General features: G+C 35.7%; 1 protein-coding gene across 2 annotated transcripts in view; it reads left to right on the top strand.

Moving 5' to 3' along the window:
• LOC129247163 (glycoprotein-N-acetylgalactosamine 3-beta-galactosyltransferase 1) overlaps positions 1 to 26,652 on the top strand; it is a 107,159-nt gene that overhangs the window by 23,024 nt on the left and 57,483 nt on the right. The window contains exon 1 of one of the 2 annotated variants that reach the window (XM_054886137.1): positions 20,836 to 21,213. The exons of the other annotated variant lie outside the window; for it this stretch is intronic. The gene's annotated coding sequence lies outside the window, so the exon portion shown is untranslated. Of the gene's footprint in view, positions 1 to 20,835; positions 21,214 to 26,652 lie in introns of those variants that run through there. 2 annotated transcript variants of the gene reach the window in all.

The raw sequence follows: 26,652 nt of genomic DNA, 5'->3' as shown, positions 1-26,652 counted from the left end.
ATCGAACCCATTCGGCTACAACGGCCGTCATAATGTTTATAATTCTGTAAAATATATATAGTACATTAAAAAATTAGTTCAATAATTCACTCAGTTTTATTTAGCTTTACTTTTTTTTAACATCTGGTCGCATTGCCCGCGTTTGCGGTTATTATTGATGTTCTGCTCCTTTCAGCAGTCAAATCTTTCGCTCGCTACTGCAGTGTTGCCTAGCTAAGGATATAAAAACGCACTAAAATGCCCATTTAAAGAAAACAAAATACCAAATTGTCATTGAATTACTTAAAGAACTTTGTATGCGTGACAAATTCTCTTTAAAATGTGCGTTTGTTTTTTAATAAATGTCTTATGGTTATGTACAATTTAATTTATTATTTTTTTGCAAGAGAACGTTTTTCCTATATTTGAGGTTATGTAACAAGATAATGTACTCTTTTTGTAAAAATGCCATTATGGTTACTTCAGTATTTGCTGGTATTTTGTTGCTTGTTTTTACTGTGAATACATCTCTTGATGCCTTATGTCCCACTAAGGATTGAGGACCGGAAAAAACGATTGCGCCACTATGGTTCTGATTCGCCTTCAGTAAATTCAAACGCTTTTTAAAATATGTAAAAAGGGTTTCAATGATAAGAAGAGTTGAGAGAAGAAGATTTAATATTCTTGCATAACCTTGAAAGTAGCAAAAAATTAAATTTGCACTTTCAAAATATCAAATTTTATAAGAATCAAAAAATTTGCATTAGCACTAAAAGCTTGTCAGAGTGACGTTTTTTAACCTTCTTTTGTTTAATAATATATTTTTTTTAACTTACAATTTCAGTAGCTTTGAATTAAAAATAAAAAAGAAACAGACACCGAACTTAAAAATTTTCGCATTTCGGGTATAAAAAGGCATTAAATTTGTTGCGAAGAGCAAACAGTTGGGAGCACTGCACAACTCAGCTAATGTGATGTCACACACTCTCTGATGGGCGCAATCTTGTTTCTATCATTCTTGGGAGCATCTATGTATATACATATATATAAATACATACGCGTATAAACCTTCCCAGAAAAAAAAATATTTTCCAGCGTTAACTTTTACTTAAAAAAGTGTAAATAATTAAGTTTACTAAATAATTTATTGAAAGTATTGAATTAATTAAAATTATAAAATTAAATAAAAAATATATCATTTAATATCAATTTCTCCAATTTTCCAATTTCCTTTGAAGTCAAGTGGAGAAATTGAGTATACACTACATTGAATCCCCTTATTGAGATGCTCTTGAGAATTACCGTTGGAGATGTGATTGAGAACAAACAAAAAGTTTTGTTGGGTATAGTATACCTAAACGCACCTACATACGGTACATATGTATGTAGGTATGCGTGCATGCTTTTCTATTGGAGCTGCTATGAATGCCAAGCCGAATTAAATAACACACCCAACGCCATCTCCCTTCCGACGCATTCATTGTCGTCATTATTGTATTTATTTGTGAGTAGCTGTGCAATGTACAATACAATAAAGAATTTTTTTTATTATTATTGTTATTGCGAAATCAAAATAACTTTAATTGTATGTTTTCAGTTAATTCTATTAAGATGTCAGACCCCTACATATGTGGGTGCATGAGCACCCGGTTAATTGGGCTCTTACCCGGGTTATTGGCTGAAACTTCTTATTCCTTCAGTTACTAGTTCTCTTGCGAATTCCTCTTTTGTGTTGACTTGCAGTTGAGTAATTAATTTTTTTGAATGATTTTAATTGAATAATTGCTACTTGTAGGCATTCATGAGTTTCGGTCCAACTAAGTTCCTAATCGAATTCTCAGCTGGTGTTTTTGCGGTTGTCGCTGAAATGCAATTTAATTTTTAATTATATGGTTTATTACTTTGTGTTATATTAATAGTTTTGTTGGACTTGTTTTCTCACTCGCTTATTGTTTTTCGTTTTTTTTTTTTTCAAAAAGAATAGTTCCTCGTTTCAACGTCGTTTGAGTACCCTTCGTTTCGAATACTTTGCCCTTGTTTAAATCGAAAATGTTTCCGTTTGAGGAATTTGAGGCTAAGATATAATTTTTCAAACAAATAAATAATAAAACATAGTTTTCCTATTTTTAAATAATGAAAATCTTGCCGGATGGTAGGTAAGTAGGTAAAATGGCCAGAGTACCACAGGCACCCTTCAAGTAGCACTTACGTGCCGTTTTGATACCATAATGTAAACCATTACCTGTGCAAAGAAAAGTTATTGGGAAGAGAAAACCTTCTACAGCCATCCAGTGCTGTTGATGTAGTGGAGAAGAGAAAAGGGACTAGGCTGGAGAATTTCTTCAAGTCGTCCCCAAAGGGCACGCTAAGGAATCTCAAGCGCCTAGCCGCCAGAGCCATACATTTGCAGAAACAGTCAACGGTCTCTTTCTCTGTAGGATCCCCACAGTTTCTGCAATAGGGGTTGTACGGAATTCCAAGCTTCTCCGCATGAGTACCGATCACCCAGTGACCAGTTAACACCGCAATGAGTTTGGAAATTGAATGGCGGGGGATTCCCATCACCTTAAGCGTTCTGTTTTATCGTATTGAGGCCATAGTGTGTTCGAAATAGCACACGATGAAACAAACCTCCATCTGTCTTGCGCTTTTCTTAGAAAGAAATTATGTAGTTTCCCTTTAACAACGGACAAAGGGACACCGATGTCTGAGAGGGGGACAGCTGAAACCGGTTCTGTCGACCCCTTCCTGACAAACTCGTCGGCAATTTCAATTCCCTCTATATTCCTGTGCCCAGGAACCCAAATAAGGGAGATGTTTCCTGCTCGATCGAGATGTTTGAGTTCCTCCTTACAGGAGTTCACCAGAAGAGAACTGCAATACAGCGACGACAGTGCCTTGATCGCAGCTTGGCTATCGGAAAAAATATTAATGTCTCCCTCTCAACAGCGATCTTGAAGCATTTTGCATGCCTGCAGGATCGCGAAGACCTCTGCTTGAAAAACGCTGCTCGTTTCTGGCAGTTTAAAGGAGACCGAAATGCTGGCTGATTTAGAGAAAACCCCCGGCCCCACTCCAGATTCCATTTTGGATCCGTTAGTGGGAGGTACCTATATCCGTGCCGACTCTCCCTTCCTTCCAGTCTTGCCTGCTCGGAAAGATAGCCCTAGCACGACCCTCAAAACACAGGATATTCAATTTAATTTACATTTACTAATTGAAACGACAGTTAAAAAAACTTCCATCTTTAGGAGTCAAACTTCGGATTAAGAATAAAAAACAAGAAAAAAAGAATTATTTATTTCCAAATTTTTAAACTCTGAAAAACACGATTGGGTGGTGGAAATATTCTGAATAATTATTATGTTATACAAGGTGGCGCAGGGTGCTGTATACAAACAATGGAGCGCTTAGAGATCAAAATAGAGACTTCCATCACTCGAAATCCTTTTTTTTTTATTTAGTAAAAAAGTTATTAAAAAACGAAATTGGGTGATAAACTATGACTTCAAATACTTATCACCTGATCGATAAGTTTGGCGTTACAATGGAAAAAATAGGAACAAGATTTTTTATGGTATTTATTTATTTTTTCCAAACCGTAAATTTTTTAATTAATCAAGAAGTAAGTAAATTTACTAGAGCAATAGAACTTCAGATTAATCAAAAGCAATTTATTTGAATAATAAAATAAATAGTTTTTTGAATAATCATTTTTAAAATTATTCAACTAATGCTCGTTTCGAGTAACACAAATTGTGGTTAACCGAATCATCGCTTAACTGGGCAATATATTACTCAACTTATTCGAATAATCGAATAAACGCACAGCTCTAATTTTTCCTCTTGACTATTAAATTTGAAAATCACATTCTATGCATCTTTAATCGCCGGAAATGCCTTAATGGAACTGCCCTAATTTTTTACGCAAAAGCTGACAGTTCAGTGCTGGAAAGATGCTGAAGTATTGATCGAGCTGTCGGCTTTAGTCATGAACAAATGCATTTATCTTTTTCATTAATTCTTCTTGAAAAAAAAACCACAACATAATTTTATCTTAAACATAAATGTTGAAAATAGTCGATTGCATATTTTTATAATTTATTTATAAATAAATTCGCAAGTGAAACTAAATGTTAATAGCTTGTTAAATAAAATACCAATACCAATGTTTACAGTTTGACAGTTTATTAGCGATTGATTCCAAAGTATAAAGTGTATTACCATATTTACATAAGTAGAAAACTTTTAAGTTCGAAAGTCGACAATATATAAGTGTTGCATTGCTTTCCTGTGTAATTTTAGCATACGTATAAAGGGTGGTTAAGATTCAAGGGCCGATGTGGATTTTGAATAAAATACAATTTTTTCAGGAAATTATTGTCATATCTCTTTATTATGATAATATTAGTATGGCTCAATTACGTATGGAGCAAAATATCGGCCAAATGGCCGCCGCGGCCTCGGCGGCACACCTCCATCCGATGGTCCAAATTTTCGATGACGCTGAGGCATAATTGAGGTTCTATGCCGTTAATGGGCCGAATTATCTCCTTTAGCTCTTGAATTGTTGCTGGTTAAAAATAATTGTTACATTGGAATTCACAAAAGTATTTTGCTTTTGCCTAGCACTGGTATATAAATATACGAACATATAAACAGCTTTTAAGCGTCCTGGCATAGATTCTTCCAACTAGCGACGAAATTCGGTAGATATTTTTCCCATTCCTCGATCAAAACAACCTCAAGGGTCCCGATGGTAGAGCTCGAAAATTAAGGATACTTTCAGGAATTTTTTTACAATAAAAAAATATTAAAAACGATATTTAAATTTATTAGGCCTTTTATTTAACTTCTTTTAAATACAAAAGTTGAAAAAAAAAATGTTTTTTTTTTTTTAATTTTAATAATTTAAAAAATGGCGTTGAAGTTGCGCCCCTCCTGAAAAATTGGACCTAGATGGTGTTGCCCAATTGTGCTCTTCAATTTATTTGAAATACAAAAACCAAAAAAAATTATTAATTTACTACCGTACCCGTACTAGAATAAAAAAAATTTGACAAAATGGCGCGATTTTTAATTAGACACTCTAAAAATCGGGCTTTTTTCAGGTTTCTAATAAAAAAAAAACGAAATAATTGAAATAATAAAATTATTCTAGCACAGGCGATAGCCATTGATGTTGTGAACAACATATCGATGATTTTCGAGAAAAGCGACACAACTCAAAATTAACTCAAATTCGGAGTTTTGCCGTTAAAAGCAAAAATCAACTACAGAGTTTATATATTTTTATCTGGAAAAGCGTCATAAGCGAATCTTGAAGTAATTCTGAGAGATGGCGTTAGTGTCGTTTTGTCAGGTGATCGAATTGGCGCGTCAATTATCTAGAAAACTGACCCACCTCAGTATTTTATATTTTTGAATTGTGTAACTTTTCTCGAAAACCATCGATATTAGAATTTCAGAAGATTCGGTTGAATAATTTTTGTTTTTGTTTTTCTTTGAAAACACCAGACGAAAAAAAGTCGTTTCCAGATAAATCAGTTTAAAGTTTGAGGTACACGAACGCGCGAACCGCTCTTTACCTAGTAAATGGGCTGTAGAAGCTATAATATTGGGAATTTCCGCATACTTTCGAAACATCAAAAAAACAAAAAATCGATTTTTTTAAATTTCTATGCCACCGGGTCTCCTTAAGGTAACTTTCAGATTTTTTGTTCCCGCACTTTATCTTCGAGGCAAGCCCACAGATTTTCTATAGGGTTTATGTCAGGATTTTGGAAAGGTCTTTGCAAGTGTTGACGATGGAATTGACGCTGATAGTCTGCCTTCTCCAAACTGGATAAAGAGGCAAAGCGAATGGGTCTGGTGGTGGACGAGAACAAGACGAAATACCTCTCTCATCAAACAAACTGTCGGAGCACTTGCGTAATGGCACTCATGCCACTGTTGACAGTTATGATTTCGAGGTTGTAAAAAACTTAGTTTATTTAGGAACCAGCATTAACACCGATAACAATGTCAGCCTGAAAACCAACGTAGAATCTCTCTTGCCAACAAGTGCTACTTTGGACTAAGTAGGCAAATGAGTAGTAAAGTACTCTCTCGATGAACAAAACTAACACTCTACAAGACTCTTATCTTGCCCGTCCTAACTTATGGCGCAGAAGCATGGACGATGACCACATCCGATGAAGCGACACTTGGAATGTTTGCGAGAAAGATTATGCGGAAGATTTTTGGACCTTTGCACGTTATCGCAGGCGATGGAACGATGAGCTGTATGAGCTTTACGACGACATAGACATAGCGCAGCGAATAAAGATCCAGCGGCTACGTTGGCTGGGTCATGTCGTCCGAATGAATACAAAAGCTCCGGCTCTGAAAGTATTTGATGCGGTACCAGCTGGTGGTAGTAGAGGAAGAGGAAGGCCTCCTCTGCGTTGGAAAGATCAGGTGGAGAAGGACTTGGTCACTTGGTGTGTCCAATTGGCGCCGGTTAGCACGAGAAAGAAACGACTGGCGCGCTTTGTTAAACTCGGCCAAAATCGCGTAAGCGGTTATCGCGCCAATTAAGAAGAAGAAGTTTACAAGTGCTTTGTGTTGAAAAGTACCCACATTTTAACATTATAAGCTGCATGTTTGTGTGTTGTGTGTATACATACATACATTGAGAACGGACAAATAAATAAAGATCCGTATCCATCGTGCCATCCATAAAGCTGCAATTAGTGGTGCCGTACCCATAACGCCATAGTCCTAATCACAACCATAGCCGTAACATTACAGCATTTGTCGATTAGTCATGCCGTAACCATAAACTGCTTATATTGAAGTAGAATTAGTGACAAAATTTGCCTTTTGTCATAAAAACACGGATGATTTTCCACTAACTCAATTAATTTTTCGTCGTTCATTTCTAATGTTCAAATCTTTATCGCAAATATCAAAACAAATGTAAAGTATTTCACAGCTAGTTGTGGCGTTATGGTGCGGCACCAAAAGGTTTTCCAATAACAGGTGTTATCTATCGCTATCGAGAAATGATTAACGATTTTTTTTGGCCGGAATTGAATGGTATTGATCTGGACAACGTTTATATTGAACACAACGGCGCTGCGTGCCACCCAAGCAACGAAACCATTAATCTGTTACAAGAAAAGTTTCCGGACCGTATTATCTCTCGAAGAGGTGATCACAATTGGCCACCGCGGCATACTTTCCTCTTTATAATGAAATAAACATCCGATCATTTATATTAACAAATAGCATTTTGCTTTGAATATCAAGATAACATCTCTTATTGGAAAACCCTTTTTAATCGGTTACCATATGTTTGACCAGAACAGCTGATTGCTATGGTTACGCTTAAGGCTAAGGTACGTCACCACTAATTGCAGCTTAAAATTGAGTTTTCCGACTACCTTAGCTGACATACAATCCGAAACCATGACAGAATCTCTGCTGAACAGTGTATTTAAGCGTTTTGATTCGCAGTTCTTCATCAGACTTCCGCCATACCATACGACGGCCATCCGATGGTTCCCACGGCAGTCGGTTTTACTTTATCGGAACGACCCTATTCGGCCAAGGACTGTCATTCCAGCAGCATTCCTCGTAGATATGTATATGGGGAATGCTTATGCTGATGCTGCAACCACAACAACAACAATCATTCGATCCAAAAAAAGTTAAATCCTTTGTCACTAAAAAATACGGTTTTTCGAAACTCAAAACTTTTTGTTTCATAGATTTTCGCGAATAAATGCCACTTTTCTATACTTGTTTTTATATAACCGGTTTTTTTCGTGCTACGCTACCGTGGATATGAATAGGTACTATTGAAAATCTATCCATTATCTCCTCGGATACTTGGGTGTCAAGTGTTGTGTTTAGTTTTCCGTTAGATTTTGAGGCTGATATACACACGCATATATACATTTGTAAGGTGTTTCGCGATTTTTTTTTAATATTTAGCGTTCTTCTCTAACTATCACCAACTTTGGTCGACTACCTTGTGTTATAGTTTGCAAATTGACGTACAGTTTGTCAAGAAAATGTTTTGGCCAAGTGAAATATTCAAGTCATTTGCACTTCTTTAACTAAAACCATCGCTTCTTATTGCTTGTTTTTAAATTTGGAGATTTTTTTTAATTATTTGATTAACTTACATAGTTTCCCATACTTCAAAATGGTAAACATTTTGAATCCATCAAAGCAAGCAGAAACAAAAATAAAACAAATACTTCTGTCAGCTGTCAAGAGAGCGTTTTTACATACTATACATATCTGTTTTCGGCATCGTTTGCTACGAAGATTTGATATACCGTTATCTCACTAAGTTGTTACACATGTGTTAGTAATCTATCAGTCGTAAAGTGGTTTTAAGTGTGATTTGTTGATAAAAATATCAGATCGTACGTAAATTATAAATAACGCAAAAAACCCTGGAAAACGGCCATCGTTTGATGTGACTCAGTCGGTCTATTATAATTATGCAATAAAAAAAGGTGTGCAAGAGTTATCAGAAATGTTTTATTTAGCCCAGCAAATATTTATAACGTAATAAATCGAGCAAAAAATTAAAAAAGGCTGGAGCCAAAACGTGCCTGTGGAAGACCGTGGTAAATATCTGACCGCGCCGCTAGAAGCTGGTGGCAGCCATTAGAAGCACTGGAAAGATGAATAGTATACCGATAGGGAAATTTAGCAAACTTTCAGGCATAATTTGGGATGCATATCTAGCAATTGAGCGGGCGATTTGTGGTTTATAGAATATAAAATGGATGCACGACAATATTTGAATATTCTGCAGTGACATTTAACAAAATTTGGCTTCATTGTTGACAACAAACCTCAGTTTACAGTCTGTGTCAGAAGAAAATAACAGTTTTTTTTTTCTTATAACTTCAAGATATATTTCGTTCTGCTTTTTGCTGCGTAATAGTCCCACTCAAGGGCTACGCCACTAGTGCTAACTCAGGTTAGTATCGTTCGAAACTTTCCCGTAAACGCAACCAAACAAAAATGAGTGAGAAGTACGCTAAGCGTGTCGAGGCGATACTTTTATGCACGCATTCGAAAGGGCCGAAATTATCTTACGCCCCGGCTGCAAAAGTAATAAAAAAATCAAAAAAGTTTGTTGTGATGTGGAATCAGCAATATAAAGTGTACAAAAATGTTGATGACTTTTCCCGAGCGCGGCTTGAAGCGAGTGACAACAAAAAAGCAGGATAGAGTTGAACGTCCAAGCGGGACCCTTCTTTGCGACTACTCCAAGCATGCACAATTCTTGCTAAAAAAGGAATAGATGTGAGTATCAACACCATCGATCGACGACTGAAGGAGGCGAACATATCCTACCGTCCCACATCATCAAAACCACTGCTCTCAAAAAATCATATTGAGAAACAACAAAACAAGAAAATGGACTGGCCTTTCCAGTCCCCAGACGCCAACCCCATTAAAAATGTGTGGAGAATTATGAAAACGCATCTTGCCGGAAAGCCGGCTTCAAATTTATACATTTAAAAGACTAGGCAAAATGCTTTTGTGAGCCACCGTACATATTAATGCAGTTACATACATACATAGAGGATTGTTTTTAGTACACTTTTGCATTCGCTTCTCGTGTGAAATTTGTGCCTTTAGCTGCTCTACCTGCGTCAGCATCGTAGTACAAAGAAGCTAAAAAGCAACGTGTGTGGTTGCCACTTTCCCAAGTCACCAATTCTAACTCTAAATGAGAGCTTAGATGTAATCGTACTTTTAACATAAGCGGACATTATTTTTTATTCCATGCATTTACAAAGAAACAGTATGAAATTTTATAAAAATAGTCCAAAAGTGAACAGTTGATATTATTGGCCTCAAATCTTTGAAATAATAGTTAATTTTTAAAACAACTTGCAAGGTCGTGCCAGAAATTAAGCCAAGTAGCAGGTCCGACTGAGCTGAGCGCAAGAATATCACGGAAAAATATGACTGTGTTAGTGTGGCCATATGTGTTTTAGACGATACTCTCTTTCCGATCATTGATTTTCGTTGTCCACGGATAAGAGTTTCGCGACCGCTTATCAGAAGTTTTTATTATTTTCTTTACAAGAAAATTTATAGGAGATAGCTCCGCGTTCGCATACGATGGGTAATGGGAGCATAAAAATAAAGAGAGCACGAGTTCGCGCTCGGTCACTAGAGTGTCTGGTTATGAGAGTGGGATTTGTTGTAAAAATGTAACGACGAGCCTGGCTCTTGCACTTTTGCCCAATTATTGAATGTCTTTTGTAACAAGAATAAGCGCAATGCATTAAAATGTCATAAATTAAGATTAAGTTCTTCTTCTTCTTAATTGGCGCGATAACCGCTTACGCGATTTTGGCCGAGTTTAACAAAGCGCGCCAGTCGTTTCTTTCTCGTGCTAACCGGCGCCAATTGGACACACCAAGCGAAGTCAAGTCCTCCTTCACCTGATCTTTTCAACATAGAGGAGGCCTTCCTCTTCCTCTACTACCACCACCTGGTACCGCATCAAATAGATTCAGAGCCGGAGCTTTTGTATCCATTCGGACGACATGACCCAGCCAACGTAGCCGCTGGATCTTTATTCGCTGCGCTATGTCTATGTCGTCGTAAAGCTCATACAGCTCATCGTTCCATCGCCCGCGATATTCGCCGTTGCCAACGTGCAAAGGTCCAAAAATCTTACGCAGAATCTTTCTCTCAAACACTCCAAGCGTCGCTTTATGTTGTCATCGTCCACGCTTCTGCGCCATACGTTAGGACGGGCATGATGAGAGTCTTGTAAAGTGTTAGTTTTGTTCGTCGAGAGAGTACTTTACTACTCAATTGCCTACTTAGTCTAAAGTAGCACTTGTTGGCAAGAAAGATGCTACGTTGGTTTTCAGGCTGACATTGTTATCGGTGTTAATGCTGGTTCCTAAATAAACGAAGTCCTTTACAACCTCGAAATCATAACTGTCATAACAGTGACGTGGTGCCGATACGCGAGTGCGCCGACTGTTTGTCGATGAAGTTAGTATGTTTGGAAAAAAAAAAAAAGTTATATTAGTAAACAAAATTTTTATTTTATAAATAATATAAAACACTATTCAATTCAAAATGGAGTAAAAATAGTGTTCAAAAAATTTTGAATGCGATAAACGGATTAAGGCTTGATACATCATTACTGAAAAAAAAAATCGTTGCTTGTTGTATCACCTATCGCGGCCCCAATTGGCGTTGATTGGTACCGTCATTGACTTTTTTGACAAGTATGTGGTATACTTTTAGGCACTTTGGTCTGGGTCAACTAGATTAGGGAGACGAGAGTTACCATATGCTTACCTTTTCGTGTCTTAAAACTATTAGAGATTTTTGAAGTTTGAGGAGGTACATTTATATATTAAGAAAAATAACTTATAAATATAAATAAATTGAATACAAAAAGGCTAATATTTATTTCCTTGACAATAAAGGTACTTTAGAACTTCTTTTTTATCACACGAACCTCTATACTATATATTTAGATTAACAAAATAAGGAATTCGATGCGCACTTTAACAGTGAGGAATGATGAAAGAAAGAAATAATAACCATGAAACAATGTTTGCGATTTTTCACATTTTATGAACGATCTATAAATTTTTCAAATGCATGCATGAAAGTGTTAGGGTACAATAGACCAGAGCAGAGAAGTTAACATCGCATCCAGTATGCATAATGTGATGACTCGGAGCAGTACAGTGGAGTTAACATTACGTCCACTATGAATATCATTAAGCTAACAATCTTGTCAACTGTGAAGTGAATGAAGAAGCTTCTGATCGAAATTTCACGACAGCAGCATAGCTTTATTCCTCATTAACAAAGATGCATTTGTAAATATCCATGTGTGGATTATACATGTACATATCTACATACATATGTATGTACACATGTAAAATGTTCTTAGCAAAGCAATTTGACAATAATACGAATTTAAATTACGAGGTCGCAAAGTCATACTACCTGCTTGTATTCATGTGCCGGTTTATATATGTATATATGTATGTCTTGATGTTGATGTTGTTCCACAAATATGCCGGTTTATCTTATTTATTTAAGTGTTTACGTACTAAGATAGAATATGCAGGCAAGTTCAGTAATTAACTTCCGAGTCAATTTCAATACAATTGCCTCAAACCTTCTCAGAACCTTCTGTTTTTATTTGGAGCCACTTTTGTGCGTTGAAGTTTACACTCTATGCATTTCGTTGAACCAATATTACAAATAAAAATTATTCGGTGGAAGTTAAATTTTATGTAAATAAATAAAATAAATTGAAGCTTGTAAATTGTATACATAAGCTAAGGTTAGATACCATATTGTTTAAAATGTAATTAATAGAAATAAGGTTGTAATAGTTATATAAAAAAATTGGGGGTATTTCAGTCTATTCAGAGGAACCTGTCCAGTTAATGTTAATTTTTTAGAATATTTTATTAGAATGATAATTTTCAGCTATTTCCATTGTAATTTATTCAGATCAGGGTGTAGTAAGTTGCCTTCTCATTAACCTGAAATCACACAGTAGATATATTAGATACCTCATTTTTGTTTCCCACTAAATACGGTTGACTTTTCATTCTTGTTCGAACGCACTAATTTCAATGTTTTCGCAAAGAAACCCACTGCAGAAGCTGTAGAGACCTTTCAGAGAAGGAGACTGTTAAGCACCTTCTTTGTAAATGTCCAGGTTTGGCAGCTAGACGACGAAGGCCACTGCCAGCTCTACTCTCCGACAGTCTGGAGCAATGTGCCACTCTAAATCTCATCAATCTTCTCCATTCCATCAACAGCTCTGGCTGGGTGTAGATATCTGCCTGTTGGTGTCTTATAATGGCATCAAAACGGCGCTTGACTGCTACTTGGGGAGTGCCATAGTGGTATTTCAACCATTTCAACTACCTATATTCATTCGTGAAGTTCTCACTTGGTAAAAATGTTTAACATTATGATTTTTATCCACTTAGGTGTACAAAAATTGTGATAAATTGTGATGAAGAATTAGAGATTAAAAGCTAAATTAAAATAATAAATTACTAATGATAAAAGTTTATTTCAATAATTGTATACTATATTATTATTATTTTTTCAACTTTTCTTCTCTTGGAACTGGACTCCGTACTCCGTGCCACTCGCTGGACAAATGATGTCGGGATGCCATTAACCTTGCGAACGATATTTTCTTTAAGTGATGTGATGTTCGCTGGGCTTGTTTCATAGACTTTACTTCTGAAGTACCTGCACAGAAAAGAGTCCATAGGGGTAACTGAAACTGCTTATCAATTTTTTAGGATAGCCGTGGCCTCATTGTTGAAAGAAAACAATCGTTCAGCATACGCCAATAAGAGACATCGTCCACAGAAATTGGTTGCCCTCAACGATTTTCAAAAAAATATGATCCATTTATGCCATTACTTGACAATGCACACCCTTTGTCACTTTGGGACTCTGAAGTGACTGCTGCTGCTTTCATAGTTCTTCTGGTAGTAATTTGGCTTATTTACACTTTCATTTAAATGAGAATGAGCTTCATCCACTCCAAAAACTTCAAAAGATAGTGTTTATCGTACGAAATGATTGCGCAAATTGTAATCGTTAGGCTTAAACACTTGCGCGACTTGAATTTTAAAAAGGTGAAGTCTAAAATACTTCCTCAATAGTTTATACCCAATAGCTTTTAAGAGTCCGAGGACAGCCGCTTTCCTGCACATGGACTGACTTGGATTACCGTACAAACTTGTAGCGACGAGCTCAATATATTCATTTGTTCTCATGCGGCTCGTTCATGTCTGACTAGGTCCCTGCCGAGGGTTGTTTGCCACCGAACTTCAGATGTTTGTCTTGAATGGAACCTTCGCACCCATGAACGAGTGAAATATTGACTTTGAGCAACGCGAAAGCGCCAAATATTGTAAAGTGCACAAAATCTACCACGAGCAGTTGCATACGAGCAGTTACAATCGTTGGACTTGAAATACGCTCCAGTTGCGAGCGCACGTTCATCCTCCGGCCACTGCGATTTCGTGATTAAATAACACGCCCGAATAACGAATCTAATGCGAAGCGCTCCCCGGTCAATGCTCAGCTGTCAGGGAGAAACTTTAAATTTTAAATCCAATTCTGCTGCCGGAAACGCTGTTCAAGTTTTTGTTTACGTATTGATATACACCTATAATGTAACATAATAAAATATATATTTTTTTTCAGCGTGAGTATTATGGTATTTCTAGATAACACTGCTCTTATTTCGTCTAATTACCACGTACGTACAATTACAGCTGCTTGCATTTAATTAGAAACGGCGTGACGCATATGAGTTATAAATATTTTTTTTTTTTGCGTAAAACCAAAAGCCAAGGGAAATTTATTTTCATTAATACAGTGAAGCTACAGTAAAGCGAACGATGTCAGGACCATTCGTTAAACTGAAAATTCGTCATATCGGATAACAAAAATCATGTACTCGAAAAGATATGCACTCGCTTAGTATCAAAATGTATTAATCCAAAAACCATAGTAAAAAAACGAAAGTTTCACAGGCCTTGCGGTCATATTCCGCGGTAAAAAACCTGATATGCTCGACTAGTTTTAAGGATGGATCATTTCGAATTCGAGTACTTTTTGATGCAAGCTAAAATATTTTGATCTGTTCCGCAATATTTTCTTCAGAACATTTGATGCACTTCTCAAAGTAAAATAACAAAAGCTTGCGGTTATATTTCGTGAAAAAAAAACCTGATATGCTCGACTAGTTTTAAAGATGGATCATTTCGTATTCGAGTACTTTTTGGCAACCATATTCTGTAGTATACATTTTTGTAAAAAATTTTGAAGTGAAACTTCTTAGGCGTCGTGGGACGAGCGAGAATGGCGAGTAAATGGCCATGCAACGTTTTGGGCATGTTCGTTCCGCGAGAGAGAAAAACGTTATAGCATAGAGGAAAATGAGAGAGAGAAAGCTATACCTTATATATATCTTAGATACACTTTAGGCTATATTTCCTGAGTTTTTCTTTGTGGTTGCTAATTTCTAGTGAGAAATAACACTGCCTTCTTTTTGGCGCTTGTTTGTTGGTGCAAACTTGTAGAAAATATATTTTTTGTGCCTACTTTTTGGTCCCAATTTTTTTAGCTCTTATTTCCGTTTTCTGGCTAGTGCTTGTGCGTACTATAGAGGCCTATCCATTCCGGCGTCGGATTTATTGATATCGTCTTGCGGTAATTTGTGCCGTTGCTGCGGTCCTGGAATCACTGCGTTTGTGTGGATGATAAACGCGCGGAGTAGCGTTTACCTACACCGGTGGACCCTTCTCCGGTTTTTGTAAATTTTGTCTATTTGTATTCTCTGCAAATGTTGTGAATTTATTTAGATATATATTCTTTCTCTCTCTATTTCTCTCTCTCTCTCATTCTCTCTCGGGTCTCTTCCTCTTTCTTTGTCTGCCTTGAAAGTTTCACTTCTGTTATGTGTACTAGGTTACACGCACTTTTTTTCAAATTGTGCAAACACTTGATTTCGTTTGCTAAATTTCTAAGATACTTTTTGGAGCGATTTTCCATTTTTGAAATCGATTTGCTTTCAGTTTCTCCCTCTTTCCTAATACGCAATTGTCTGATCGACGTAAGCCGGAAAGATCGAAATTACCAGATCTAAATTTAGAAAAACATCTTCGGTATTTTCGAACATCTAAGGCGCTTAAGTAAACATCGTAAATGTTTTTGGTAGCAACTGTTGCATTAAAGTCCTTGTGAAACTCCAAAAGCTTGACATGGCGGATATGAAACTCTTCTGGTAGTTGGCTAGCCATTTCACTGAAAATGGCGAAAGAAAATTTAGTTTTTAACTTTTCACAACTTTGAATTTGAAATATCTCTGGCATGACTTTCAACAACGCAATGAACTCATAGACGGCAAAGAAGCACTAACATGCGCGAAAAGGATATTTTCGGTTCCCTTAATATATGCATCAAATGAGAATACTTTTTTTTCAATCAAAGGTTACTTCCGTGGATCTCGCCTAAACAATTCAGCTACTTAATATGAATGAAAATTTAGACAATTTCGCACGAATTATAGAAACGAACTCCGGTTTATGGTATGAAATCTCTGCAAGTATTTGTGACTTTACTGCCTGTATAACTGTAATGTCTTGTAGATTGCAAGCCGTAGTTCCGAATGATGATTTTATTACAAAATAATGAATTTTTCTTCAAATTTACAGAAAACTATTAGGTTAGGTTAGGTTAGCCTGGTCTAGCCACTTCATTAGTGTCTTCCATACTGCTACAGAAGTCTTTCCAAGATCCTCTCTTGGCTTTACGTATCTCTTTCTTGTATACTTTTAGTAGATCCTTATACTCCTTCCAACAGAACTCATTGTCAGCAACTTTGGCTAAGCTATAGAATTCATGTACTCTACGCCTTTGTGCTCCTAATTCCTTGTTCCACCAAGGAGGCTTCACCTTGCGTCTATTACGTGTTGGGGGGCAGGATCTTTTGAAGGCTTTGACAAGAGTAGTTGCAAACAATTCAACCCTTTTCTCAAGTGCGTCGTGTGACCTGTATTTCCGGGGTATCATTGGTGTTTTTGATAGTAAATATATCCCTATAAAAGTCCCAGTTCGTATTCTTAGGATTTCTAAAGGATATAAGTTTGTTTTTTCAGCGGAATATAACCTGACAGCTTATGTATCTGTGATCAGAGAACGAGGGCCTACTCAACACTTCGCATTCCTGTACCATAACAAGCTTGCTTGTGTAGAGTGTTAAACCAAGTTCATTAAAACTATTATCTTATATGAAATCCGTTCTAATTAGTAGTTGCAGTGTTTAAAAAAATGTGTTTATTTCACAAAATCAATGTGATTCTTGAAATTCGGTCTGAATTTGTGTTTTTAGGATTGAAGTATTAATTAAAAAAAAAAATTGCTTATGATTGTAGTTTTATACAATCACAATTTTATTCATATGCTCCTATTTTTGTATCACATCGTTTCTATTTAGGTCCTCGCATCCGTACTTCAAGTAGATAAGTAAATCCAACTGCTAACACTTTCGTCATTATTAAAATAGTACCATACATATCGATAATTATTATAGTGATAGTGAAAAGATAGTGATAAGAATCAAACACAAGCCCAACCAACTTCATCATGAGTCCGTTCTCAAACGCTACTCGCTTGCATTTGTGCGCTCCCCGAAAAATGCCTTTTTGTCAAAGTAGCTAAATAGCACGCAAAGTAGAGAAATTTAAATAAAAAAAAAAAACAAAACAATTTGCAGGAATTTCTGCATTTTATATGAAATATTATGTCTTATTTAATTAACATTAACTCTCAATATATTCTGCCAATTATGAGTATAAAACTACAAAAAAAGCATCAAAGTAATAATACTCGTATTAGTAAAGTTTCGAGACATTTCAATACAAATCGGATATTTGGAATTATTCTATTTGCAAACATAATTTATGCATTTTATTGCATGCAATTTATTTATTTGTACTTTACAGGCTAGAAAAAAATAAATGATATAGAAATTAAGAATTCCATTTAAAATTCAATTAAGCAATTAGATCAAAAATTAAGAAAAACTGATTTTTTAAATAAAAATCTAGCTGATGTGACAATAAAGGGCCTCTCAAAAGTGACGCCTAGATGTCAGTAGTGAATAATCCCTAGACGATACATTTATTTTGTATCATCTTTGCCATTTTTCAAATGTGTAGACAGATGCACAATTTTAACCATAGAACGAACAAAAAATTATTGAAACTTTTATAATAAGTGAAATAAGTGAGACAAATGGTCATTTTTAAAAACAAAGTACGAGGGCGGTTCAATAAGTACCCTTGTTTGATGACAGAGGGCTTTACTGAAGGAAATTTGCATTCGCATTATGTGCTGCCATCTATCAAACGACGGCAAAACGAATTTCAGATTGATTGGTAGGCTACTTTAGATTTGGCAGCTATTCGAGTAACACGTGTTTCGTTAGGATGGAAAAAGAGTAATATCCTTCTGTAATTCGCTTTTTGTTTTTGGATGGGGAAAAATGTGAGAAGGTAAAAGCAAAGTTGGATGCTGTCTATGGCGACACTGCGCTGTGGTCATACCACAGTTAGATATTGGTTCAACGAATTTAATCGTGGGCGAACAACTGTTTTTGATGAGGAGTGACCGACCAGGACGCCCGGCAAACATGGTTACCGAGGAAATCATTCAAAAAATCCACGACATAAATCTCGCTGTTCGGCGAACGAAAGTGCGCGAAATGGCGACGATTTTTTGGGATGCGAACGGCGAACGGCGTCATCCTCATGGATTTTTTAGAAAAACTAAGAACGATCACTGGACAATACTACAGTGAGTTATTGGACCGCTTTCACAAAAAATTGAAGGAGACACGGCCACATTTGGCGAAAAAGGAGGTGCTGTTTGACCACGATAACTCCCCAGCACACTCATCCGGAGTTGTCACCGCCAAACTGCGACCTTTTCTTGTTCCCTACCATGACCAAATGGCTTGTGGGAAAAAAGTTTAGTTCAAACGAGAAAGTCATCGTCGAGACAGAGGTGTTTTTTGGAGAGTTCGGAAAATCTTATTTCGAGGATGACGGGACCGTTAAGAGAAATGTATTTTTCTAAAAGGGGACTATGTTGAAAAATAGAAAAAAAATTTTTTTTGAGGAAATGGTGTCTTCATTTTTAAAGAGCTGTTGCTTTCAATGAACATCTCTATGGGCACCTGATTGAACTTTTTTTGTGGTCTAAGCTTGAAGGAATATATAGACGATCGTTATTTTCAACAGGATGGCGTCATAAGTCAGACAACACGGGAAAACGTTGCATTATTGCGATCTAAGTTTCTCGTTCGATTTATTTCTCGCAATACTGATATAAACTGCTAGCTGGCCATAGATCCCAGACTACTTTTCGTGGAGTTTTTTAAGAAGTAAAGTTTATATGAATGCGCCAACCATAATTCCAGAACTGAAACGCAACATTCGTATCGAGATTGGTAAACTCAATGCGATAATGTGTGAGCGAGTCCTTGAAAAGTCAGTCTCTCGTAAGTAGTTTTCCCTTAAGGGGTTACATGGGTTTCGTTGTTTCAAAAAATCGATTTATTTTTTTTTTGGCTTATTAATTTCTACAACATTTTGGAACTGTGTTTTCAAAGTCGGTTGTCAAATGTTCTCGAAAACTACTCAACCGATCTTGATGAAATTTTACACAGGTGTTCGAAATACAATTGAAAGAAGGATTTTGTTTTTTTTTTCAATAACAACTATTTAAAAAAAAACAAAATGTGTAGCAAATTTGATAGAAATTTTCATTTTTTTGGAAAAATGTCTGCCAAAATTCCAATTTTTACTTTGTTTTCTTTCCTTCGTTCAAGCACGAGTTTATGGTCTTAACTAAAACACTTATTTTTGGTTTTTTATTTTTGATGAGCCTGTCAGGAGTTATGCTGACAACGCGGACGCACCTTTTTTTCGAGGGGTCACCGGAAATGACGTTACAATGGAGGAGTTTTAATTTTTTGTTTTTGAAAATTTCAGAAATTATTCTTTAAATATGTATCTATAAGACAGATAAAAAAGTAAACATAGTATTTTAAAGTATAAGTCTTCCTCTTTTAAATGCCGTTGAGTTTGCTTAAATATCTTTATTTTTCACTGAGATATCGCATTTTGAAGTTTCCATGTTTGTGAATTTTTCGATATTCGAAAATCCATTGAGATGACATGAGACGTGATACGGTCGATTACATAGTCGCACAAAAAAAAAAAAAAAACATGGAGACTTCAAAATGCGATATCTCAGTGAAAAATTAAGATATTTGAGCAAACTCAACGGCATTTAAAAGAGGAAGACTTATAATTTAAAATACCACGTCTACTTTTTTATGAAGAGCAAAATCTTCGTAGCTACATAACCTCAAAAATGGGCAAAAACAGCGTTTTTTGTACTTTTAGGTTAGGTTATCTCAAAGTCCTAACGTGATAGAGCAATTTAAACCCCGGATTCGGATTCTACGCAAAAAATTACTTCGGAAACGACACTAAACTTTTATAGAACATTCCGAACCCATTTTTTTGCAGACCTGTGTTATTAATCTTTAACTACAATTTAATTTATTGTTTTCAAAATCTGTATATTTGCGAAGAAGCCGATTTGTCAAAGCAGAGCGAGAGAGCTGCCTACCTACCAAACACAATAAATACCAAGCCGAAGTACTCGTGAGAAGAGAACTGTGAACGTCTTATCAGTAACGACTGAAACCAAAATAGTGACACTATCGAATGTGAGTGTTTGCAGGAGATGTCGCAGTAATTCCTCATTTATGAAGGCGATAATGAATGAAACAACATTGATCGCTGCGCGGAACAGCGGAGCAAATGTCACATTACTTTGATAAATTTTAAAATGCTACGACTACTTTATGTGTGTTTTATCGCTTGTTGTGGGTGCAGGTCTGTATATAGCATATGAATGTACATATGTAGTTTGAATTTATGTGTTTGCTTGGATGTCGTGATTTAGAAGGCAAAATATAAATTATACATTTCTCTGTTCGCACATGAAACACGATAAAGAACACAGACTTCGTTACATTAGTTGTACGGGCATCACTTACGTGCTTAGGAGTCGCCCTCAGTGGGTTTTAGCCAACGCAAGTAGTTGATTAGTTCGTAAACCGTTCGAGTAAAACTATATAGGCGCGCTCGTAAATCAGAAGTCGATTCACTTATTGAGCTCTGCAAAACCACGGTTATGCTGGCGATAGCTTTTTGTCGCTGAAAAGTAAAAGAAAACAACAAAAATTATGTTTAAATAAAACATATGATTGCGAGAAAATGTCATTGCAATAGTTTCTAACTTTTTTTTATTTAAAAAGAGCATTAAGTAAACAAAGTCAGCATTTGCTTTGCTATACTTTTACTTAAGCACAAGTGTTGTTACGCTTGCACCTCATTCGATACATACACTCCGGGGTGTCAACTACGTCGCATGTCGTGAAGTTATCGAAAGGCGGGCGAAAAGTGTACTTGTGCTCGAGAAAAGTCAGAAAAAGTGCCCAAGAAGAAGAAAGCAGCATAAAAACTAAATAAAATTTCATGTTTAGAAAATGGGATAAAGTGACTCGGAATGAATTTTTTCGCATGGTGTAATTGATAACAGGTATACAAATTGAATGTTTAATTTGCTGTAAATAGATCACTTCAAGGAGTAATATAATATAATAAAGTGGAAAAATGTGATAAATTTTTATAAAAAGAAACAAATCAAGAAAACTAAGCTACCTAGAACAAAAGTTGTCTGCGTTCCCACGACAGTCGGTTCTACGTAACCGGAACGACCCGGATTTATATCCGGCTAAGGACTGTCACTTCAGCAGCATTTCTTGTATATGCACGGGGAATGTTTATGCTGCTACAACAACAACAACAAAAATTGACTGATTATGGTTTATAGGGGCGAAAAAATTATTAGAAGTAAGCCTTCCATTTGCGGAACAACATTAAGGCGCACACCACAAATAGGAGAAGGAGCGCGGGCAAACAGCCAAAAAGGGTGTACGCGCCAAGTATATATATATATATATATATATATATATATATGTATAAGCCACATAATTATGTGCATGTAACAATCAATTTAAAAAAAATGCTTTATTAAGTCAATTAATTTTTTGCCACCTTGTACATACAGGTATAAAAATTTATATTGTATATGGATATAACTTTTCACAAGTGAGTAGCAAAAACAATTTAAAAACATGTTTATAGACCACAAAATGCGAAGAAAATAGTAAGTCTTTTATTGGGTCTTTGTTTAAGGGCTTGAAACTTAAAATGATAATACAAAACAGAAATTGTTGGAATCATTTTTTTTTCTATTATAATATGGTAGATAATTTCATGCCATTGTTTTTTTAATATGATATCCGCCCTATGTTCGCCGCAGGTGCATTCGATCAGTCCAATTTTTGAGTACTTCTTGTGATAATGAATATTGCCATAAATCGATTGCTAAGCGCGCTGTGTGGCAAGTGGCGCAGTCCTGTTCCGTCGTCCAAACATCTTCGATGTTTAGCTGATTAATTTTTAGAAACAAAAATTCAACTCTTTCCGCATTTCAAAAGAAATAAGGATCGATGATGCCGCCAGGGTGTTAACCGCACCAAACAGTTAACTTTAATTTATGTAATGTTGACTCGTTAACGGCTTAAGGCTTGTCTTCCCTCGATATAATACGGTAATTCTTCAAGTAGCCATTTAACCAGAAATGTGCTTGTTCACTAGACACAATTTTTGGACGAAGTGCTCTATGAACTTCGCGAACATAATTTTTTTTCAAGTAAATTTCCACAATTTAGAAGCGCCAGGTCTTACTGAACAGAAATGTCAACACAGTTTGACATTCTGAGCTGTCAAACCTTAGTTATCATTATCGATAGTTCCCATGCAGCAAAAAAAAAAAAACACCCCAAACAAGGTGGTGCAAAATTAATCATCAAATTTCGTTTTTGAATAACTGCTTTACAAAACAAAAATGGTTTTGAGTGATAGAAATCTATATTTTGTCCTTTACGCGCTCTTTTGCTTGTTTGTTTGTATATTGCAGCTGCTTAGTTCACGATCCCATTTGAAAAAATTATAAATCTCCCCATAGGGTGATTAATTTTGTGCCACCTTGCACAAAGTCTGACTCTTCTTTTTTGTTTTGATTTATAGACAAAAATGTGTTCATACTACAACAAAAGTCATGGAACACGAAGTTTCAAACATTTTGTAAAATGTATGAAAATTCGGAAAATTTTCATCAAAATTTCATACTTTTTCCTTAGAATTTTTGGAAACAAAAATATCGTGCATTCGTTATACACAGAAAATGCCCAAAACCTTTCCACAAAAAAAATCGAAAACTGTGAGCTTCCTTTTTTTCATATTAAAACTCGATGGGCCATAAAACTGCATACCCCGAATTGGCGCCTGCGTTTTTTGCTGAAATGCAACAAAGTAAACCCATTTTGGAAGAGGTTGATACAGTTCGAAAATTATACGCATTTAGCCAGTAAAATCAGGTTTCAAAAGCGACATTATTTAAAAAATCGCTCCCTTCTCTCAACAAAAGAAATTTTTTTCTGAACTTCGGAGTTATCTCCTGGTGTTACTTCAATTCAGAGAAAAAATAATAATTGGGTACTTTGTTAAGCGCATCAACACTTTTATTTTTTTTTTTTTTTGTTCACAAATGTAGACATATGTAGTTCTGCAAGTCAAATACCACTCCTCTGATAGATAACATGAAGGCATAAAAAACTGCTAATTTTTAAAAATACTTCAGTTGAGTACATTTTATAAGGTCTGATGAAGAATGGGTTTGCTTGTAAATTAACTTCAACTACGCAACTACTTCATATGTACCTAGTATACCACCAGCACTCTTCTAATAAACACTTACTATTAATGTGTCATTGCTGCACAGGTTGGTTGAAAAGTAAGAAAGCGAAAATAGTAGAATGTGCGATTTCATGGTTCAATTATTAAAGGTTTGCTCACTAGTGACATTCGATTTTTGACACTCCCTTACAAAAGGTTGTATTTAAGAAGGTGAATTAAGTGGAAAATAATAAATCCTTTTTGGTAAAAATGGTAGCAAAAAAGTATTTTCTTACTTCAATGGAAAGAAAAGGGCAAACGGTTTAAAAAATAAATTTTAATTAATATTTGAAAGTAAAGAATGGTGCAAATAGAAGTTATTAGCGTAAATTGCCAAATCTAATATTATAACAAGAAATTATTTCACTTAATCCAAGATTTTATTTTGTGAATTAATTTTTAAATCGCGATCGTTGCGAGGTTTCGCCAATATGAAACCTTTACGTTAAAAATAAATAAGTAATTGGCACATACAATTCTGTGAGGTGTTTGGCCGAGATCCTCCTCCCATTTTTTAGCGCGCGTCTTGATGTTATTACATAAATGGAAGGACCTACAGTTTTATGTGGAGCTTTTTCATGCTAGTACTGAGCTTTGTTAAGCCTCCTCTGGACATTTCATCTATCCATGGGAAGGTGGGCTCATTGGAAACAAGTTCCGTTAATCCCAACTTTTTTATAATGAGGTCTGAAATGTTATCGATCGCGTCGGGACTACCCAATTATTCTCCCTGCAACACTTTGGAAAATGCTAGCTGTTTACAAAACATGAATTCCGTCTAAATCACCACTTCATAAGAAAAAAAGCTTTGCAAATTCTCCACTCATCGATATCGGATTGGCTCAACTACTCTATCATGTCCTGACTTAAACGGTATGTATTTCATGTCATACTACCTTAGACTTGAACATACCGATGAAAACTCTCTAGCGAGTTATTGCTAGTCAGCAGACCATATTGAAAATTAATTTTTTTCCTACAAATTTTACTTTTCCTCCACTTTTACTCAAAATTTCTAGAGCTAGCAACCCAGTGACTTGCTAAGGGAGCCGATTTGTCAAGAGAGAACGAGTAAGCAGCTTTTACTGAGCAAACCATTTATCATGGGATCATGGTGCGTTTTGAAATAAAACTAGTTTTTTATCCAATTTAATCTCAAGTAACTGAGTATTCGAACTCAGGCATTTTACTTGCAAACGAACTGTCAGTTCTCGCTCAATTTTGAATGGCCTGTGCATTTTAAATACTAAGTTGTTCAATAAGTTTTCTGGGTCGATAAGAGAGGGCGTTGCTAATAGCCTAATTTTTTTTGTTTTTTTGTTGATACACATTTCATATGAGCGTTTGTGAAGTTACATTTCAATCTGCCAATTCATTATTAGTTTACAAACTATTTAGTATCGTCGTGTCACAGTATTTTCTACAATGGAAAAAATCAGGTATCGGCAGTGATTGAATTTTTATTATTGGAAGGTTTAAAAGAAGAGGAAATTTATGAATAAATGTTGAAAGTATATAAGGGCTTTTTGCTATCAATTAGTATAGTACAAAGATGGGTTGCTGAGTTTAAACGTGGTCGTACAAGCTTTGCAGACGATCGACGTATAAGACGTCCAAAAAAAGTAACAACACCAGAAATCGTAAAAAAAATACAGCATACCGTATTGAAAAATTGACGAGTGACTGAAAGAAATTTAGTCCTAGAAGTTCTAGGCATTCCATTGGGCAGTGTAACCAATATTTTAACCGAAGAATTGAGTTTAAGAATGCTGGGTGCCACATTCGCTAACAATGGAATAAAAACTCATTCGAATGCGACTTTCTCACCAACATTTAGAGCATTTTCGAAAAGATAAAATGGATTTTGTACATCGATTCATCATTATGGATGAGACTTGGATCTTAAACCAAAACCATGATCCTAAATCAAAACAAGAGGCTTAAGAGTGGTGTGAACCTTGTTCTTTGGCTCCGAACAAGTTCGTGTCTTGAAAATGGCCGAGAAGTTGTTGTCTTGTCTTACTTGCAAACTGGTAAAAAAATAAATTCTGAATATTATTGTAACCTTTTAGGCCAACTGCAGGAAAAAATTCGTGAAAAAAGGGAGAATGCACCGTGTCACAAGAGCATTTTGACATTGACTAAAATCCATGAACTAAAGTTCGAAGCGACTTCCATCTGTTTCTAATTCCAACTGTTTTCTGATCTAAAAAATGCATGCTTAGAAACGTTTATCATCAATTGATGAGGTCATACCAGCTGTGGAAGCGTATTTTGCAACCCAGTAGAAAAAATGTAGCTGGCGTGTTGCGCCACGTTTTCAGGACGTGAACCGAGTACTACATACTTTGTCGTGAAATACCTTGTATGTACGAAATTTCACGCATCCTTTCCGGCATTGCGATTTGTATGGATGTTGACAGCCATTTCACGTTAAACGCGAAGTTAGTACTATACTGTGCTTTAGTCAAACTTGGATTCTTATAAGCAATAATTACTAGTTTTGTCGCACGCCCACTACATTGTTCATCTTCAAAGCTTGTATGACCATATTTGACCTATAAAACCCAGTTGGAAATGAAGAATTAAATACCCTTGAAACGTTTGTAGTTTTTGTTTTTAATTTATTTCTGTTGGTGATAAACTTCCAAGACAAAAGATTTTGTTACTGCACTATATTCGGTTCCTCGCATTGTAAAACAATATACACTGACATTTTCAAAGTGAAGCGAAATAAATATGTTTGTGTGTTCAAATGAAAGATGGTAAATTAAAATGGCGTATAAATTTTGATTCCTCTGCTGATTAATAGGTGTCGCTTTTTATTTATTTAACCTGGATTTTGAGTATTTGATTTTTCCCACTTCCAAGTAGTCAGTCTTAGCAAAAAATTCCAACGTATTTTTGTTGTTGTAAGGGCACTATTGTGTGCTGATAGTAACGATATTTAGAGCTAACCTTTTTTTATTATTATTACGACAAAATTGAAGTCCAGTGCAAAAAAAGTATTAAAGTTCCTATATCAAAATTTATTAAGTTTTAGTTGTACAAAGCAAACAAAATGGTTAATAACACAACTGTAAATAGAAATTAGTACATGATATGGTATGTTGCTCAAACTTCTATCTAATCACTACCAGCTTTTTGCGCACACACATGTATGTATGCGTATGAA

The sequence above is a fragment of the Anastrepha obliqua genome, chromosome 5, assembly GCF_027943255.1.
Source record: "Anastrepha obliqua isolate idAnaObli1 chromosome 5, idAnaObli1_1.0, whole genome shotgun sequence".
NCBI lineage: Eukaryota > Metazoa > Arthropoda > Insecta > Diptera > Tephritidae > Anastrepha > Anastrepha obliqua.
Note: the sequence above shows the minus strand (reverse complement) of the source record. Positions and strands in the feature narration are given on the sequence as shown.